At 39.9% G+C, this 14080-nt stretch overlaps 1 long non-coding RNA gene across 1 annotated transcript; it reads left to right on the top strand.

The window, feature by feature from the left end:
- The first annotated feature begins 424 nt into the window (after positions 1 to 424).
- LOC131481546 (uncharacterized) lies at positions 425 to 11177 on the top strand. The gene is made up of 3 exons (XR_009246376.1): positions 425 to 549; positions 2520 to 2603; positions 11080 to 11177. It is a non-coding gene; the product is annotated as an uncharacterized LOC131481546 (long non-coding RNA).
- Positions 11178 to 14080: the final 2903 nt, after the last annotated feature.

Here is a 14080-nt window from a genome sequence, read left to right as displayed (position 1 = left end):
GGGAATACTTTCTCCATGTCATGGAAAGAGGAAAACCTTTGTGTTGTCCTGGCGCCTCAAAGGAGTTCCTGCTCAATGTAATGGAATCCATACTGCTTATCTCTTTGTAAATGTTTTGTCTTGCCTCTCCCTCCCAAGTTGGAAGTCTCCATGATGAATTTTTGTGAACTGATTTTGTTTGTGTTGGGAAGGAAAATGACAAATTCTGTGTATCCTGCTGCAGGAAACCCGGGGTGGGTCACAGGTGGACAGGTAAGGCAATGGGAGGCCAGCTTTCCTCTAAGGCGGGAAGAGAAAGGAAGCATGCTATTTATATACCACAACAAGACCTGAAATTAAGATGAAAGACCAGGTGCTGACAACCATATTTTCTCATGTTGTTTTTTTAAAAATGTAGATACTAAATTTTTAGGCAAATTCCTGTGAAGTTAGAACACCAACATGTATATGGAGAAAAGCTGAATCAAAGAGAAGAGAGAACATTTGCTGCGCTAGGAACACTGCAGGACTCAGATCCATTAGCTTTACACTGTGGCTTGCACCATCCTGGTGAGTTTGTCTCAAACTAACTTTCACTATTTAGCTTTCAGAATTAGAAATGTGATATTGGCATGTCAAGACCAGATCTATCTACAGATAGTAGATATCTGATAAAGATATTATCAGAGATAGGGGAGTATGGGAGGAGACAGAAAGGAGAGAGAGGGAGAGGGGAAGAGAGAGAGAGAGAGAAAGAGAGAGAGCTGCATTTACTGCTTACTCCTCATAATGCTTGCATAGATTAGACCTGGAGCAGGGTCCGGGGCCAGAGCTGAGGTGGCAATCCAGGTCTCACACATGCGTGTTAAAAACGTAATTACTTGAGTCATCATAGAATTAGGGTCTGCATTAGCAGGCAGCTGGAACTGGGAGTTATAATCGGGAATCACACCTAGGTACTGTGATGGCATCTTAACAAAAAGCCTAAATGCCCATTCCCATTTCTTCGTAATTTTCTCTAATCAGAATATTTTAAATTATTGTATTTGCATTTTACTCTGAAATATTTGAGCTTCATTTGCTACCACATGTAAAATCCTGGCTAAAAAAAGGAGATAAATATTGAAAAGTTTGAAATACAGAAAAGGAATTTTATGAATATTTCTGTATGGCTTAAATTTTAAAAAAAGCCACAGATGCTTGCAAGATTCCCTGAATGTATGAACATTTTATGCCACCCCTTCTGGTACAAGCATAGTATGTTAATTTTAATTTAGTAGTTAGCCGAATAATTTTTATCACATCCATCAGATTTTTTTTCTCAAGATTCACACCAGATCTCAAGTCATGAATATTACAACAAAATAGAAGAATATAGTGTATTAGAACATAGCATTCTAGCATCCTTGAAAATGCCAAAGCTTTTATTTTCAGCTCTTGCATATATATTTTTTTCATATCTCAGTGCTTTGGGTGGAAATGGAATTCACAAATGAAAACAAATGAAGCCTTCTAATGGGGAGCCAGCTTCTTTGCTTGGTGTGTTTTCCATTTCCACCTGGCTTACATTAACAGCAATGGCATTTTTTATATACTTTTTGCTTCAACTAGTGCAGCTTCAAGCTTGAAGCTCTAAAAGTGGAGAGAGTAAACACAAGGCTCTAAATGAGCCTCATCAAAGCAGTGTCGGGCTGCACTCCTGCCTGATAGCTAGTCTGTGTCCCAGAGAAAGCAAATCTGGGGGCTTCTGAGACCTGAGGATACCATTCTGCTTATGTCCCAGGTTAGCAGAAGGCAGTCCCCATCTGTTATGACTAATCTTGTCTGAGACAAGGAACAGCCGATGACACGCACAGGGAGTCTACTGTTGTGAGAACTTTCCTTTCTTAACACAGCTTTTGCCACCGTGACTTTTTGAACAGCCATTAGCTTCCCGGTAGTAGTTCTGAACAGGACTAGACCAGAGCAAGGAAAGAGTTGGGATGAACGACAGACGTAATGACGACAAGAAGAGAAGAAGAAAAGTGGAGAATGAATGGTGGTTTATCATATCTCTGGCCCTCTTCCTTGAAACAATGTTTCTTTGAATTATTTTAATTTGGGGTTTTGTAGCCATACTCTGTAAGCCAAAGATACAGATGCTGCCCACATTTATATATTTCTCTTAAAAATTAGAAAAAAATCCTTCCATCCAAAATAACTTGGTACATTTCATGACAAATAAGATAACATATATTGAGATTTGGAGTAAATGGTAATTAATTCATAAAATTATCATAATCTCTGTTAGTTTTATAGGATCAATGTATATTTTTCTGTATTTTTGACTTTAGGACCCATTCAGCCTTGGTGACCACTATCCACATTCACAGTATCCCTTGAAGACTTGGTGCGCACCTGTGCACACATACACACTCCATGTCACTCAACACACAAATCCTCTTGGCTATTGCATTCAATCCTGCCACAACTCAGCGCAGCATCCTATATAGAAAACCTGTGCAAGTATTCCATACAGGCCATTTTGCTGTCTCTCATAGCCTCTGCTCTGTGCTGGGAGCTCTTGAGAAGATCCAAAGAGACAAACTCTGACCCTAGATGTATGATCATCTGCTGCAGGAGAGGTAAGCTGGGACTCACGTGTGTGAGCATGGCAGTGTGAACAGAGTTGGAATGTATCGGGAGGGAAAATGTGTATTCAGTCAAGAAAAATGGCATAAACAATGACCAGGAGATGTATGAGTTTAGCCTGTTCAGATGATGTTATAGTTTGAGTTGTGCGCCCCTCCTCAAAGGTTACATTGGAGACCCAACTCATCTCCTCACAGTGTCTCATTATTTAGAAATAGCATCTAAGAAGGATAATCAAGTTAAACATCCACCTGGGAGTAAGTCCAATTCCAATATTATTAGTGTGCTTACAAAAATGGAAAATTTGGGCTTAGACAGAGAATTCTCAAGGGAGACACAGACAGAAGGTCTTGTGAAAATCCAGGCAGGGACTGGAATTATGCTGTTCTGAGCCAAGGAACATCTGGGTACCAGAAGCTCAATGAGGCAAGGAAGGATCCTCCCCACGCAACTGCTGAAGAAGCACGTCTGTGCTGACTCTTTGATTTCAGCACTTTGGCCTCCAGAAATGTGAGGCTATAAATATCTTCTGCTATAATGCACCCAGCTTGTGGGGCTTTGCTGATACAACTCTAGGAAATTAACACACTTGGCTGGAGGTGGTTTTCTAGTGCAGAAGAACAACATAGGCAGGACACAGGCATTTGATGCTAAGGACATGACATGCCCCACTAACAGGCAAAATAGGATGGGAGAAGAAACTAAAACGATTGTTGCTCTGTCAAAGGTAGTAAGGAAAAGAATTGGAGCCGGTGTTCGATAGAGCAGTGAAGATGTTCTTGTCCCCCCATTAGAGAACCCATTTTCAATTCTTGACTCTGGCTCCTAACTCGAGTCTAGCTCCTAATTCCTGCTAATGTAGACCCTGGGAGGCAGATCAATCAAGGAATTGGGTTCCTGCCACCAATGTGTGGACCCTAAACTGTATCCCCAGTTTCTGGTTTTGGCTCTGAGTCAGCCTTGAATGTTGAAGATAGTGAAACAGGGAATTGGAATATTTCCCCCCTCTCTCTTATAAAAGAAATTAATAAAAGAGAAATGGCATGATCATATGTGTCCAAACAGGTGTGTTTGAAGGTGACCTGGGCACAATAAATGTCTAGAAAATTAAACATGGTATTAACATAGGAATTTAGGCAATAGATATTGAATTGGAAAAGATATGAGAACGTGTAACGGAGCCTCGGCAGAGCCTAGGCGGTCAGACAGTGAGAAGCTGGATTTCCGCTCTGTCAATGATTATTAGAAAGAACAGGAAAAGACAAAAGACATTATGTAGAATGAGCCAGAGACATTTGGACTGATAGATGGGTGGTTTTGAGAGATCTAAGTTGAACCAAGTAATTCTGATACGAGATGATATTTAACCAGAATCATTGTTCAAGAAGAAAATAAAATGTCTGTGGAGAAAAGATAGCAAGTTCCATCTTGGGCATAAGGAGGTAAAGCTGTCTTTGGACAAAGTGATATCTAGCTGGCTGGCTACTGAACACCTGCATTTGGAAGCGAAAGGTTTGAACATATTTGTTACTGGCCTAAGAAATTCTCAATTTGTCACAGTGGCTGTAAGAGACATTAGATTCTACTACAGGGTGGGAAAGAGAGATGTTGAAAAGTCACATAAAACAGTAAAGGTAAATTTATTAAGAATGAAAAATAATCATTTATTCAATAAAAACTTTCCAATGGTATAATGTGATTCTCTGGCTATTTAAAACATGATTGTTCTCTAAGTAAAATTGTTTTTGTTTTTGTATATGCTATGGTCTAGATGAGCAGGTATTAAATTCTTTGTTTTAGTATTAAATATACTTCAGATACGTGATTCATAAGGGTGAGGAACTAGAAGTATTTTTTAAAAACTACAACTAAAGCAAATAAACCAAATGTAAGGATTTTGAGGTAAAAGAAGTTTGGAATTGTAAATTATGAAGATTTATATAAGAAAAGAAAAAGTATTTATAGGCATACTCCCAATGACACTGAATTTACATAATTTTTTAGAATTACAGGAAGATATCTATTGATTTTGGATGCATTTATTAATTCCTCTATAAAAATATTACACTTGATTATTTTGCCTCTATTTTTCATTTAAAAACTGACCAAATCATCAAGGTGGTTTGGCAATCTGAAATTGTCTCGTATGTAATATAGATTAATGGCATTCCTTAGAAAAATCACTAAGCGAGTGGTATTTTACTTTGTCATAAAATACAGATGAGAAAATAATGGGATAAAATTTTCAAGTCATAGTAGAGTCTTGCATTTTGGCTTTTGTCCCTTTTGACTTTGGATATTCTTCTACCTCAAGGAACTGAGGGAATAGACAGCTTGCAACATCCAAAAATGATATTCCAATGAACAATTGGCCTGTAAGGCAAGTTATTGTGTTGAGGCTGACTTCAAAATATTCTGTCCTCCGTCGCTTTGGATGATCAGCTGCAAAGCCTGGAGAACCCAGTCGTATGATGTTTCACTTGCATGCAAAGATGACATTCCTCATCTGTAATGGTAAATCACTGAGAGGAGTGAGGACAGCACACACTGGCAGTGAAACAAAGGGCAATGTGCTTTCCACTAAGCAGGGATTGTGAGTGGAGAAGCAGTGGGCGTGGGAGAGGATAAGAAGGTATGCATTCTGATTTTCCTTCTCTCTAAGCTTTGACCCTGAAGAGGGAGTGCATTAGTTGAATGAGGGTAGTGTGCAAAGTAGAGGGTGCTCTCTGTCCTCACTCTCCAAACTGTGTTAATCTATCACCCATCCGCTTAACAATCCTCTTCTGCCATCATGTTCATTTTATATTCTAGAAAGATATCATCTTTTGGTACAGCCAAATTGGCTGGAGATACTATACAGAAATAAAGGGAATCCCTGAACTTGAGATTTTTTTTTTCTCGATCTGCTTTTGATTCCCTGGAGACAAGTAAGGCTCTCAGAGGAGACCTGAGTGTTGAGTTTTACAGACCAGTCACTGTAGTAGACAGGTGAAGTGGGTAACCAAGGAGCAGAGAAAATGGACAGTCTGAAGAGGGACAAAGAGGTGTACTAGTTGACTTCAGAAGAGCTTTTAACATCTGTGGAAGTTGTTTGTGAACCTAAGTCTAGCAGGATATGTAGCAGATTTCACCAAGTATATAGGGAGAAGATCCTCAGTAACCCCAGGAATAAGTTTCTACCATGAATGCCAGGAGGACAAGTAGCACCAAATGGAAAAAGCACATGGCCCTGAAAGTGGAGGAAATTGAGGGGCACTGCAGGTGGCACAAATCCGTCTTCCTCACATGTGGAACCGAGGTGCAGCGGGAGAAGGCTGAGAGATTGAGCAGATGCAGTCACTCATGAGCAAAAGGGAATGCTAAGTAAAGATTGGACTAAGCCTTACTGTATTGATGATTTGTTTAATCTTCCTGTGCCCTCTCTTTGTCCTGATTGTACGGAAAGGATTCAAAATAGTCATGAAGGATGGACTGATGTGGTGAGGGGAGCTGCTGCATGTGATACTGGCATCCTGTATAGGTACCTGTTCATGTCCTAGCTGATCTATGTATGACCCTCCTAATGCCTGGGAAATGGAGTACAGCATGGCCCTGGCCACCTGCTATCTACATGGGAGACCCAGAAAGAGCTCCTGACTCCTGACTTAGGTCTAACCCAGCCTTTGCTGTGCAGTCTGCTCAGCGTGAATCCAGATGGCACCATTATCATTTCTGGATGTTCCCAATATGATAGGCCTGGGTCTGCATTCTTTATACATGTCAACTCATATAATTATGCAAAGATGGCATTGTTTTTGTCCCCATTGTTTGTGTTTAAAAATTGGGATATAAAGCAATTATGAAATTCGTTCATGATTATACAGTTAAGAAGTGGCTGACTGGGAGAAGCACCCAGCCAAGTCTATCTGCAGAGTTTGGTCCCTGAAACTTAGCTATACTATCATCCTGACAGCATATGTCAGTATTTATACCCATTAGGCCCCATTGGGATACCAGAAGTGTCTATTCCATCTCATGGGGTATGCAGAAATGTTCATTTTGGCTTTCACGTTCAGAAGACAGAGCCTCTCCACACCAACCCTTTATGTATTTGTGAATATCCCCAGTGGGTTGTTGAAGCTCAGCATCTGTGTGGTCTTATACTCCTGTAGTACACAGGTGGGCTTCTTCATTAAGACAAGGGAAAGTTCCTCTCACATGCAGACAGCTTGGCTAGCTGACTAGACTTGTTCAGAAATTCCCTGTACCTGCAAACAAAGTCCAAGTCAGTAGTTTTTACCTTTGTAGACAGCACTTGGATGGCTTGGTGGTTAGGTTCCTTTCTCCATTTTGCTTCTTTCTAATCCTTCCCAAATTTCTCCATTTCTGCTTTCTTATGGTTTTATCTCTACTCAAGAAAAATTTTTCATTCCCATGACATTGATCTTTATGCCTGATATGGAAGGTTTTTGACTTCCATTTAAAATTGCTTCCAAAAACAATTGCAGAAAAAAGAAATCCCAGCTTTCTTTCCTGAGGGCAAAGATTTCTTTTTAGAAAAAACAGTATCTGGTTTTCCCTTCCTGATTCTGAAAAGTTTCAAATTCCATTGAAGGGGAAGTTATTTTTGTTTTTATCAAAACAACAAACTCATGGAATACAATTGAGGTTCATATTGAAAACATAGGTTGAATGTTTGTGTCTTGTTAAAATTGTAAAGCTAGAAGAAATCTGCAATTGCCATTGCAACGATTTAAGCATTTCCTGTTCTACCATACTGTAAGCAATAGTTCAACAGCCCTGGTTAGTGAAAGTTTTGAGTCAGATGGTTTGAAATTTGAATCTTGATTCTTCTTGAGATATTGGGTCTTTAATACATAACTTACAGTTTTAGGAACTTTAATTTAGGGCACTTTAACTTAGGACAGTAATCAAATGGTACTGAGTTTGGAGGGAATTGGGATGGAGAACACTTATTTCTTACACTGGTAAATACTTCCTAGTTTTATTAGCATGTGAAATTACCTTGGCCACGTAAGGGTGGGAATCCTTAACTCAGGCCTTTATACCTTCTTTCCCTTGTGGCCACCTTTCTCCTCTCTGCCTGTGTCTTTAGGCTAATCCCATGGACATTGCAGAAAGGGACATCTGGATAGGGCACTGGACTTGTTGGTGTCCTTGACACATGGGTACATCTGGTAAATTCCAGAGCTCAACATATCTAGCCACATTTTCTAATGAACATTTCATACATGGGGAAGGTGATATTTCCATGTCATTTTGCCTCAGTAGTTTTTGATTTTTAAAGGATTCTGATTGTGGTCAGAAAGAGGAAAAGTATTTGCAGGTTTTCTGGTATCATATGAGCTCGTATATTTATAATCAGTCAGTTCTTTAAAAAATCCCATTATGTTTTATTCTCCTTGTCTCTGTCTCTTTATCTGACCCTTTGAATTGCCTGTTCTGCCCAGCACGTCTTATCATCAGTGAGCTCTGACATGTATCTAAACAAGTCTTTTATGCTACAGCCTGTTTCCTCTTGTTCATGCTTCAGAGAAAATAAATCTATGGTGGAAGAACAGCTGGTTGCAATTTCTTTGAAGTTTCTTAATCAGAAAATTCCCCAGTTTATTTCATTTGGCAGCTTTTTAGGGCATGATTGTTTAGATTGAACACTTAAATATCTTTCTTAAGACTTCTACCCCAGATTTGAAACCCAAAGGGAATGAACTAGAAATGCAGTGAGATAAATGGTAAGCCTTCTAAAAAAACTAAAATCAAGGTTCCCAACGTATTTAAATGTAGCTTTTCTATAGACTTAGGAAGCGGGATAGCTTTGTCCTTGGGACCATTGTACTAATGGTTATCCCTGTATTCAGTATTCTGTACTGGGGTAGGGGGCATATAGTCAGTAATGATTCTCATTGTAACACCAGAGATACCCTATAGTCATTCCTTTGTTATAGTTGAAACTTTAATTCTACGTTGCTTTGATTTAATTTTTATCTAAATTTGTGTGTTTCCCCTTCATAATTTGATTGATGCACAACCTATCTCTATTAAGATGAAGTTAAATAATCAATGATGGAAGATCCTACAGTTGAGAATAACAGATTTCTAATTTAGGTTGATCAAGCTGGTAGCCATTACTTAATTCATTCTTTACTTGTTAGCGTCTTGCTAACAGATACAAACTCAAGGATAAGAGTAGAAAAGAGTCCCACAGGGACACTAACTTTTTTTTTTTAAAGATTTTATTTATTTTTATTGGAAAGGCAGATATAGAGAGAGGAGGAGAGACAGAGAGGAAGATCTTCCGTCTGATGGTTCACTCCCCAGGTGGCTGCAACGGCTGGAGCTGCACCAATACAAAGACAGGAGCCAGAAGCTTCTTCAGGGTCTCCCACATGGATGCAGGGTCCCAAGTCTTTAGGCCATCCTTAACTGCTTTCCAAGGCCACAGGCAGGGAGCTGGATGGGAAGCGGGGCTGCCGGAATATGAACCGGTGCCCATATGGGATCCCAGCATGTGCAAGGTGAGAACTTTTGCTGTTAGGCTATCTCACTGGGCCCTGTAATCTGGACCTTCTAAGGGACAATTTAGATTGCCTATCTTGTCTCATAGTCTTTCTCTTTCTTTCTTTCTTTTTTTTTTTTTGGTTGAAAACAGGGAACTTACCACATGAAGCAGCTCTGAACTTATATCCTCCTTATCAAGCATGTTTTTATAACTGCTTATTTTGCAGTAGCTACTGATGGTGTTTTGAACTGAGTCTGTTAAGTCTTTGCTCTGTCGTGTGTGGCCACTGGAGTCTGCCATCTTTGTGATTAGGTAATGGTTGGATGGAGGTTTCCTTCATGCCTCAAGGTACTGTGCCTCCTGAGTTTGTCAGGGCACTCTGTGAATTGCCGCATGCCTTCTGTGGTTGCTAGTTCACAACCGTGTTATAGTTTCTATTTTTCTTGTGTAGAATTTCAAGATCAGCCCAAGAAAAGACACGAAGACCATCTTAATTCTTTCTTGGATATGTCTGGAGTTCTGCTGATCTATGTTGTTGTGTAATAGCCAGGTGCTTCCACAAAAGGGACACAGGATAGATTCAGGAAAAGGCAATTTACTGTACTTGCGTGTTTTATAAGCTGGAGGCATGACATGGCACACAGGACTGTGTTAGGAAAGTAGCCCTTGAGGAGCTCACAAAGTAACGGGCATGAAATGATTTTCCTAACTTTAGTGTCTCACACATACCTTCTACTTGATTTCTGATCTTAAAAATTAAAACATATTCAGGTGCATAAAGGAATTTATATTGATTTCTCAGTGCTGTTCCCTTTTAGGTAACATGTAGTCACAGTCTTCCAGAGAAAATATATTTTGCTTTTCCAACTCAAGTAAAAGACTCCAATCATGAATATACCTTGTAAGGTGGATGAAAATGTGCGTTGTACCAACACAATCAAAGAGGGCAAAGATGGCAATCCAAATTTCTGTGATGTTTCTCAGATAGTACGATTCAGGTCATTGCTTATTCCATTTGTGTTTTAGGCTAGATATGTGTATAGAAACCTTTTCCACAACCCCAAATATAACTTTCTGTTTCCAAGTAAGAAGCTGGAAGTACTCTTGAGAATAAATCAATCCAAATTTGCAATTGTTGTTGAATTCATGTTAAAACCTCTCAAGCAAGCCACATCATGCAATTTCTCAGGAAAGCTGTAGGAAGTGCCAGCAGCTTGAGAGAATTTCAGGCGTACTTGGACTTGCTTGGCATTTATATTAGTTTCTAATCACTCTGGGAAGTGCTGTGGTGGAAAGTAAGTGGGCAGATTGGTGCCAGAACAGCTGAGAGCTTCTGGGAACAATCAGAGTAGGCTGAGCTGAAATGTACTCGATATACCTCCAGGACATGCTGTACTGCTCGGCTGAGCTCTGCTCCCACTAAAGGGGGAGAGAATAGGGCTTCTTACACTCGGAGTTTATGTTTGTTTGGATCCATAGATTGTCTCTACCGACATTTAAAGTTCTTCACATGAAATCCTGAGAGGGGGTGATTATCACTGGTTTATCCAGTATCTGTATGGTGTTGAAGGGCGTTTTCTTTAGTGTTGCTGAATTCCCAAGGTTAAGTTTGCTGAAGATGTATAAACAACAATTTGAAGGGAAGCAAAGACCATTTACTGACATATTAGTCACAGAGCTCCTTTTATTTCTCTTTCCTATGAAAAACTTAAAATCTCAGGACTTTTTGAGTCTTCAGTTTTCTTCTGATGATGTGGTTGTTTTAAGGACTGAACTGTGTTAAAGGAAAGCATTTGTGAAAGCATTACTTTAGTATTCATTGCTTGAAAAAAGTTATTTTGAATCTGAACTATTATTATTATGTATTAATATTCATCACATCCAATGTCAGTTAGAAATCTCTTTTTGAATAATCCTTATAATTGCAGAGTTACTAAATGTTCTTGTTTATTTCCAATTTTTATTTTTAGGATGCATACTTCTTCCTCTAATTAGTTGAAAAATGAAGAAGGATTGGCATAAGCATTTTCCAGCATACATGAAGCTTTGGGAACTAAGAAGAAAAATATTGATAGGAATCTATTGCTACTGTGAGCAAGTCTGGAGCCTGGTAGATTGTCACACAGTCTGTCACATGGCAGGCTGAGGGCTAGGCTTCTTGCACGTAGCTGGCCACGGGAAAGCATCATTCCCATAGGCCTTGGGCTTTTCATGTGGAAGGAATTCCAAAACGGAGTAGAATACTCGGTGTTGTATCCCCCTCCCTGTGCTGCCCAAGGGATTGGAAGGTTGCGTTTGTAGATAACACATTTTCTCCTGTGAAAGTCCTTTAATCCCAGTCCTTTCTCCCCTTCTCTTGTTCAGGAGGTCTGCAGTGTTCAACATTTCCCACCAACTTCATTTGGAGATTTAGTATGAAGAGATTATTAAACACTCAAGGAATATTCCTGAATCAACTTGTAACAAAATATTTTGTTTTCCTTCTGCATAAATCCTGCTTCTATCTCTCAGTCATTATCTATCTATCTATCTATCTATCTATCTATCTATCTATCTAATTGGAAAGGCAATTTCACAGAGAAAAAGAGACACAGAGAAAGATCCTCTATCTGCTGGTTCAGTCCAAGTGGTTGCAATGGATGGAGCTGAGCTGATCTGAAGCCAGGAGCCAGGAGTTTTTCTGAGTCTCCCACATGGGTGCGGGGTCCCACGGGTTTAGGCCATGCTCTACCACTTTTCCAGGCCACAAGCAGGAAGCTGGAAAAATGATGCAGCTGGGATACGAACTGGTGCCCGTATGGGATCCTGGTGCACGTAAGCTGAGGATTTAACCACTAGGCTATTGTTTTGGGCCCTCTCACTCATTTTTGAAGTTGGGATGAGCAAAGGTGATTTAACTTGTTTGTTTTTAATTTTAAATGGTTTATTTTTTGAAAGATTGAGTGACAGAAGGGGAGACAGGACAAGATACAGGGATTTTTCATCTACTGGCTGACTTTCCAAATGCTAGCAATAGCTGGACATGGCTATTGATCCATCCAGGTGTGCTATGGGAGTGGCAGGGTGTTAATCACGTGAGACATTATCAACTAACTGCTCTCCGGCACATTAGCAGGAAGCTTGTTTCGAAGGAGCGTGACTGAGGCTGGAACTAGTACTTCAACAAATGATGTTGGAGCACCAAGCATTGACTTAAAAAAAAAAAGATTTATTTGTTTTGATTTGAGAGGGAGATTTACAGAGAGAAGGAGAGACAGAAAGATCATCCATCTGCCGGTTCTCTGCTTGCAATGGCCACCAATGGCCGGAGCTGAACTGATCCAAAACTGGGAGCCAGCAGTTTCTTCTGGGTCTCTCACGTGGGTGCAGGGATTCCAGGACCTGGGCCGTGCTTCACTGCTTTTTTTGTCCCTAATCAGGGAGCTGGATCTGAAGTGCAGCAGCCAGGACACGAACCAGTGCTTGTAGGTGGAGGATTAGCCTGTTGAGCCACCGTGCTGCTCCCTAAATATTGTCTTAACCAAATCTAGTCCACACAAAATTGCCAGCTTGCTAGTCTCTACCTCACAGCAGGATTTCAGTGTGTCATTCTCACTGAGTATCCCAATCGCAACCATTATTTCTTTGTGTTTTCAAGACAGTACAATTATCATTTGATGCCTAGTCTTATGGTCTAGCTTCGAACTATAGAGAATTGCAACTTAGGTGATTAATCATTATTACTCCTACTCAAGGAGACATTGCTTTTTATTTATCTATGTATATATATGTATGAAAGGGAATATATATTCCCCTTCAAGCCAAAACTATTGAGCTACCAAAGTGTTTTTGGGTTCTGGGCAGTAATTGGAAGAGTGGTTTTATCCTTCTTTTTATGCCTCCCTTAATTAAAAAAAAAAAAAAAGAAATGCATCTCCAGAGAGTCTTTTCTTGGATCCAATATCTTACAGAATATTTCACGCAAAAGGGTGTAATGATTATTTTTCAACCTCACACCGCTACAATTAGAGGCTTAAACATAGCTATAGTCTATTGGGAACAGATACCATAGTTTCCCCGCTGTCCCTCATGTACTCTTAACTCCAGCCACTAATTCTTTTCTCTCATGTTGCTTATAACAATAAAGTCCTACGGGTATCAGTTGTAGCAAATGGATGTCTAAAGTGTACATGTGAGAATGAGGGCTGCTGGCTGCTGGCATACTGATGCACCACACGAGCCCCAGTTTGTCCTGGCTTTAGCCACAGGCTGGATGTGTTTTGTTGTTGCTTCTTCTCAGTCACCCTCTACACATTGTTGTGTGTCCATATCTCTGTAGCTTAATATATGTTTTTATTTATGCACATGAAGGACATGTCTGTGTCAATAATTTGACTTTCTATACTTAGCATTGCTTAACCAAATGCATTTCCATGAACATCATTCCCCAGAAATGGCAATATTCACTTCATTAACATGCAGTTAGCTAGCAAGCCATAGAACATATTCTGACTCTCCTCTTTAGGCGCAGGTGTTTGGAGGCAGTCCAAGCCTCAGATTTTGTGATCCAAGAAGAATCCAAGACTCTTCTTTTTCCCTCTGGCTGACTTCATGAAATTGGTCTTCAGTGAGTCTGAGAACTTGCTTTAGGGTGGAGTATGTATACATGTGGGAGTGAGAAAGAGAGCTGGGAGCAGAACAACGAAGCGATAGCGTGACCCAAGTGTCTGGGAAAAGTTTATGATCCTCAAGTTTGTCCTCCCCAAGACAACAGCTAAAATGACTATTATGAATTAACCTTATCCCAACCCTTGGCTGCGTACAGTGACTTTCAAGTAAGTTAGAGATAAAAGTTTGATCCTAAATTGTATCTACCTTTTTCCAAGAGATTTAAAAATGGAAACCAGTAGTTTTTTCCCCTTAATTACTTGCCTATTTTATTTTGGAACTAGATTAGCAAGCAAAATCAGTGGAATACAAAAGTGTGTTCTT

The sequence above is a fragment of the Ochotona princeps genome, chromosome 12, assembly GCF_030435755.1.
Source record: "Ochotona princeps isolate mOchPri1 chromosome 12, mOchPri1.hap1, whole genome shotgun sequence".
NCBI lineage: Eukaryota > Metazoa > Chordata > Mammalia > Lagomorpha > Ochotonidae > Ochotona > Ochotona princeps.
Note: the sequence above shows the minus strand (reverse complement) of the source record. Positions and strands in the feature narration are given on the sequence as shown.